Here is a 6,631-nt window from a genome sequence, read left to right on the forward strand (position 1 = left end):
TTTTTTTTTTTTTAACTATGACGAAATAATATTCAAGAGAGGGAGGGATGCCTGTTTGGAGCTTGTGCCCCAGAGAGAACCACCTCCCTGGATATCCAGTCAAGGGGACATCACGAAAAGACAGAATGAGGCACCCATCCTTCCCCGCTTTGGTCCAGGGTGCTCCTCCTTTCCAGGACCGCCCCACGTTTTGGAGATGAGACCCTCCTCATTTCCTCAGCTTGCTGCCCTGTGTGTATAGGGGGGAGTCTTCACTTCCCAGGAGAGCCCTTCTGTTACTATAGAAACGGGGGTGGGGGGGTCACCCACTGTACCGGGGAACTTGATAATACTCCCGAAGTACAGGAATTTCCTCATCTCCAGACAAGCAACCTGCAGTCAGAGATTCCCAGAAATGAGCTGAAGTCACAGAGCGCGTAGAGGGGAGGGCAGGGCTGAGATGCTCCTGGTCTGCACTGGGGAGGCATGCGTATGCCCCGAGAACACCAGGCTGGGGACTGGGGATCCTGTGCTCTAGCCTCTGCTTTGCTGCTGCTACAGTATACAACCCTGGGCAAAGCCCGTCCCTGTTTTGGGCCTCAGTCTCTACTGAAGACATTGAGCCCGTTGCTCTCTGAATTGAATGCACAAGATATTCTGGTATCTAGTTTCCCGAGGAAAGGGTCCAAAGCTTGAACAGATTTACAGAAGGAGTCATGGTTCCCCTAAATGTTAGGAACCACTGTTTAATAATGCCGAGCAGTAAAATCGTGACTGTCAACACTTATGTATATTTTTTATGTTTAGCATTATTCTTAGCATCTTATCTATTTAACTTATTTAATCCTCACAATAACTCTTAGGTAGACACTTCTTTACACCCATTTTAGAGATAAAGAAACGGAAGCACAGAGAGGTTAAGGAACTTTGCCAAGGACACACAGTGAGTGGCAGGAGCCAGATTTAAACTCAGGCAGTCTGGCTCCAGAGTCCATTCTCTTTAACCACTATGCTCTTGCTGCTTTCTCATAGACGTGTGAAGCAGGACTGTGCATCCCAGTATTCCAGCTGAAGGTTTAAAGGGCTGGTACGGTTCAGAGGTCATCCAGTTCACTGGCTTCCAAACCCTTGCATACTCTACTGGACCCTGTTTTCTTATGACCTACAGTGCCATGTGTCCTTTAAGGTATGCCGGCACATAAAAGAGACAGATATTTCTCTAAGAAGAGAGTGCACGTCATGGCTATGAGTGTACCTGCATGAGTGTGTGTGCGTGCGCACGTGTGTGAGATGCAGAGGTGAGTGTGTGAGATGAGTGTCTCAAAGGCCTGCTCTCTGCCCTCCAATGTGGCTCCACAACAGCTCTTCTAAACCCTCTAGATCCAGAGCACGGAATGAGGAAATCACTCATACTGTCCTGCCCTTTTGCTTTACAGGGGGTAAGATGAGGCAGAGGGCAAGCAGCTGGGTGTGGGGCTCAAGTTCCAGACCCCAGTGCACTTTTCTCTGTCTGCCTAATCTTCTTGCTGTAACCATAGCCACTGCCTCAACTCACGGCCATGGGGCTGTTACCTGTCAAGGACAAACACACATACGTATCTTCCGAGCCTCCCCCTGAGCTGCCTGGATGTTTGAATGCTTCTAACCTACTAGCTGGCTGGAGTCACCAGCAGGCTTTTTAGGGCAGGACAAATGAAAAAAATGCTTCATCAAGAACATCAATGACAGGAAAACGTCCAGCAACTAGTGGACTAGTGGTGGGGGTGAGGAATCACTTAGGATATGCTTGTATTCATCACCTCAAATCGCACCATTTGTCTGCTTGAGCGGGGTAGCAGGGGCAGGAGGAAGACAGCGGCCCTGCCAGCCCCCAGAACCTGGTGCGGCTCATTCTTCTGGACAGAATGTGTCTGGGGATGTCAGACCTACTTACAAGCCACAACTCTGCTGTCCTCCCTGCCCTGCCTTCCCTTCTGGGTTTGCTGTCATGCCCCTTTGCTGTCTCAGCATTTGGCAGCTGGACCTGGCTGAGTGTTCCAAGCTTCAAGGCCTCCGGAGAGCTCTGGCCTGATTTAAACAGGGAGGGGAGCACTATGGGGCAGGGTGGGGACCAGTAGCCACAAAGCTTCCCAGCAGGTCTCTGGGGCACTGTGATGGGGTGGAGCTTCTATGCATAGCAATTGAGGAACACCCTCCAGGGTGAGGAGGGAAGCTGGGCACTCTCATCTGCCTACTCGCTCTTCACACTCAGGGTTCTAACGAGGGCTGCAGATGACCCACTATTCATTCCAGGCAGCACCTACGGGATGCCAGGCACTTTGCTAGGTGCTGGGGGAAAATGGGTGGAAAGCCAGTCCTCAGGAAGCTGCTAGTATAAAGCGGGAGGCAAAGTTAAGTCGAATAAAAACACAGTTTATAACTGGAATGGCGAATAAGCTTCGGAAAGGAAACATAAGAAGTTAAAATATAGAGCTGGGAGTTTGAGACTAGGGAGTGGGGCAGGGAAGACTTCTGTGTGGTGGTGATCTGATTGCTGAGGGCTGAAGAGTAGGTAAAATGACTAGGAGAAGAGCTGGGAACAGCAGCCAGAGGGAGGGAGCAGCAAGTGCAAAAGCTGAGGCCACGAGGCACATCGATTTCCACTCGCTCTCTGGAAATTTGCCATGAAATATATCAATGACACCTCCCCCCACGCGCATACATGCGCGCGCAAATCCTGTTTACTCATTATTTAATAATATCGCCCACTCTTTACATGTTCTCCTCACTTTCTCAAAGTCTTATAGAGGCAGACACAAACATGGAACAGAGTTAAGCAAAATGAGAGGCCATCTGTAGAACATAATGGGGACACAAGGAAGGGCCGTAATAGCCTAGAAGGTTGGCCAGTTAAGGGAAATCTACTGGAGGAGATAACCCTTGTCTAAGAGTAAGATTTCCTACACAAAGAAAGTGAGGAATAAGATGATCAGGCAGAGGGTATAGCTAAGCAAAAGCTGAAATGTAGCAAACAGCCTACTACTTATATAGGCAACAACCAGCATTTGGGTGTTACTGGGAGACACGTTACAAAGTAGGGGGTGGCAGATTAGGCAAAAACCCCTTGTTTGACATCCTTTCATGTGTTTATTTCTAGGAACATTTATTGAGCATCTGCTACAAACTAGGCCCTGGGGCTATGAAGCTGTGTAAAATCAGACTTGGTCTGTGGCCTGGGAATCAGAATTCACACAAAGCAAGGATTCAACCAAATGAGGAAGACGACACAATAATCAGACAAATGGAAGCTGGAGCGATGAGCAGGAGGTATAGCTAGAAGGCAGACTTTGAGACCCTATTAAGCATGTTGGTCTTCATTCTCAAAGTAGCGAGAAGTGCTCAAGGTTTTTAGTTAGGGCTTTAAACGTGTTCAGATTTGCATTTTGAAAAGGGGAGGGGAGGACGTGTATCCTCTGACTAGGATGCCCTATCCCTCTCCAACTGATATCTGTCAAGGAAACAGAAGGCAACTGTGAAATCGACTCTACAGCATCATGAATCCATGCAGAAATCCTAGCGGCTTCCACTCGCTCTCTGGGCGCTTGGAGTCATCTCAGGTTGCTAGCAAAGACTCGTTCCTGACCGCGTCTAAGGACAGCTGTGATGTCGTGGCAACAGTTGTATTAATATCAGAGTTAGGGATGAGCTGATGGAAAGCTGTTCATCCATGTAATGAGGTCTCAGTTGTACTTTAGAAATGTGTCAGAGGATCTGGTAAGAGACAGCAGAGTTTTCCTGTTTGTTAAGAGATGGGGAGGTGGAACTCAAGTTCTGTGGCTTCAACTGCAGTGTGAGAAATATCACCTGTATGCGACATGCTCAAGGCAGAATAAGCAGTGACACTGAGAGGTGCCCAGGACAAGATGTGGGTGAGGGGGGAAAGGGGAACGGACATAAATATCATAATTATCATCTAATATTGATTGAACACTTAACAATGGATCGACTGTAATCTATACCATCTCATTTAAATATGACAGCTCTACGGGGCAGGCATTAACCCCATCTGACTTGTTGCTCAGAGAGGTGAATTCAAATCCATTTTCCTAACTCTAGGGTCTGATTTTACGATGACCTGACGTTATGCTCCATCCCTGGATAAAAAAAGCCCTGAATTGATACGTGTTTTGGTATAGAATTGTGTAGTCTGTTTTTTATAAAGGGGAAATCTGCTCAAAGTTATTATCTGCTCAAAGGATGTTCTATCCTTTCTACCAAAGTCAAGTGATCTCAGTATTATATGTTTCTGTGTGATACTCATGAGATCTGAGACAGTCAGCCTGGCAGTGCTCCCAAGTGTGGGATATGCAATAATTTTTATGATGCACATGGAGCCACACTGAATAAAACAGAATCACATAGTAATCAAACTGGTCCTATTCCAACCCCTTTCATTTTCCCAGTTACATTAAGTTAGTGATGCTCAGCACCAACTGCCCCATGGAATCAGCTGGGGGGCTCAGGCCCCACCTCAGAGAGTCGGATTTAATTAGTCCTGTGCCGTGCTTCCCACACTTTAATGTCCTGCAAACCACTTTGCAATTTGGGTCAAGTGCAAAGTCTAATTTTATGGGTCTGGGTGGGGCTTGAGATGCTGCGTTTCCAGCCAGGTAAGGCCGTGCTGCTGGCGGCGGGACCTCACTTTGAGCGGCTAGAGTCTCAGGCGCAGCCAAGGTTGAGAGCCACTGCTTTAGGAGGACAGTTTCAGTTTAGTGCTAATTTTTTTTTTTTTTTAGGATTAAAAAATGTCTAATCGGTTATAATGAATCATAGATGCACAGGGAAAGCCAATCAGACAAACAATGGCCCTCCCTCCCCCTGTTTCCAACTGCCGGAAGCCCTTCCCCTCTACACAATCAAACCCTGTCATCCATAGGGACCCTTGCACATACAAGCATAGCCGTGCGTGTGTGTATACAGCCTTTAAAAACCCACGGATGACAGTGTTTTTATCATGCTGTTCAGCATTTTACTTTTTTCACTTAATAATGTATCATGGGGATTGTTTCCTAACTGTATGTAAGGAGCATTGTTTTTCTATGATGGTAAAATATATATAAAGTTTACTATTTTAACCATTTTTTGTCAATGCCATCAAGCACATGCACACTGCTGTGCAACCCTCGTCGTTGCCCCTCTCCAGGACGTCCCCGCCTGGAACTGCATGCCCACGAAATGGTGCCAGCTCATGCTTAACAATCCTTCTCAACGAAGCCGAAGCGGGTCTCAGGGCCAGAGCTCTCCGCAGACAGCAGTGTCGGGCTAGTTCACTCATGGTGCTGTGATCACTGCATTTAATTTTATAGTTATTCTCTGTGATAAGGAACACTAATTTTCCTCTTGAAGTAGTTCATTTTCTAAACAAATCTAATTTCCACTGAAATAACGCTGTCTGCTAAGTAGTAGTGAAAGCTGCCCCTGGCTTTGCCACAAGATGTGAAATTGCCCGTCAGGACTGAAGGACTGAAGCACAGGACCCTCTACCTGTCCTCCTCCTGAGCTCCCAGCTGACTTTTACCTCATACACTAGGTAGTGAAAATGGCCTTTGCTTAGGGCCTCATAACTTATACCCAGAGGCGGCCTCTTCTAAGGGCGGGGTTGTTTTCTCTAAGTCAGACCACACAGCAGCTCTCCCCTGTCATCCTTAGCAGATGGTAAGCAAGACTGAAGACCCAAGTCCCTCATGGGATTTTGTGTCCCCTGATGGAGACAGGGAAACCAACCCCGAGTATTTTCCAAAGTGATGTCAAAGACTGCCCTTCCAGAAAATGATACTTTCCCTGTGATGAGGATCTGGCTTGGGATAAGTCAGAAGAACCAGTGTTCCTCATGAGAGGTTGCATAACAGATCTTGGCTGAAGGCAAGAAGTGAATGTGCTGTGCAGCCCACCATGAAAGGGCTTGGCACCGGGAGCCCACAGACCTGGCATGGAGGTCTGGGCTCACCACCGACCAGCCCTGGGACCTGCAGCAAGTCATGTCACCCTTCCAAGTATCAGGGTTTTTAATACGCGACATGCCGGGGTAATGGTCTGGTGAGGATTAGTGAAGTACATGGAGTATGTAGTTAGCATTGTGCCCAGCACACTGTTAGGGCTCAATAAATGGAAGTCTTATACTTCTGGGCTCTTCATTGGAAGGGAATTAAAGAGTGGAGAAGGATAGGGGCAAAAAGTAGGGTTCAGGGCAAAAAGTGGGGTTCAGGGCACTCAGATGATCAATGCCCAGCTGAGCTGCCACCTGTGACTGAAAGATGTGTGACAGGCCTTCTACTGTGAGCTGTGGCAAGGGAAATGGCATCATTATATGGAGGGAAATGACAAACTCTACACTAAAACAGAGTCCAGACTAACTTAAATCACAGCCGGGCAAAGAAATCCTCTACTGAGAAGATGATAAAAGAAAATGTGTCACCAAATGTAAGAATTCCAATGACCCAACACTTTCTCCTCTGGATTCTTAGTTACTACTGAACAAAACAAACCATCACGTCTGGAAAACAAGTCTGCAATAGACACACACTTTTCCTAGAAGCTAATACACTGATCCAGGGAATAATATTTGAGCCTCTCTTACACACCAGGGAACACTGACACACAAGATGAAGAAGAC

Source organism: Pteropus medius, unplaced genomic scaffold (assembly GCF_902729225.1).
Source record: "Pteropus medius unplaced genomic scaffold, Ma_sr-lr_union100, whole genome shotgun sequence".
Lineage (NCBI taxonomy): Eukaryota > Metazoa > Chordata > Mammalia > Chiroptera > Pteropodidae > Pteropus > Pteropus medius.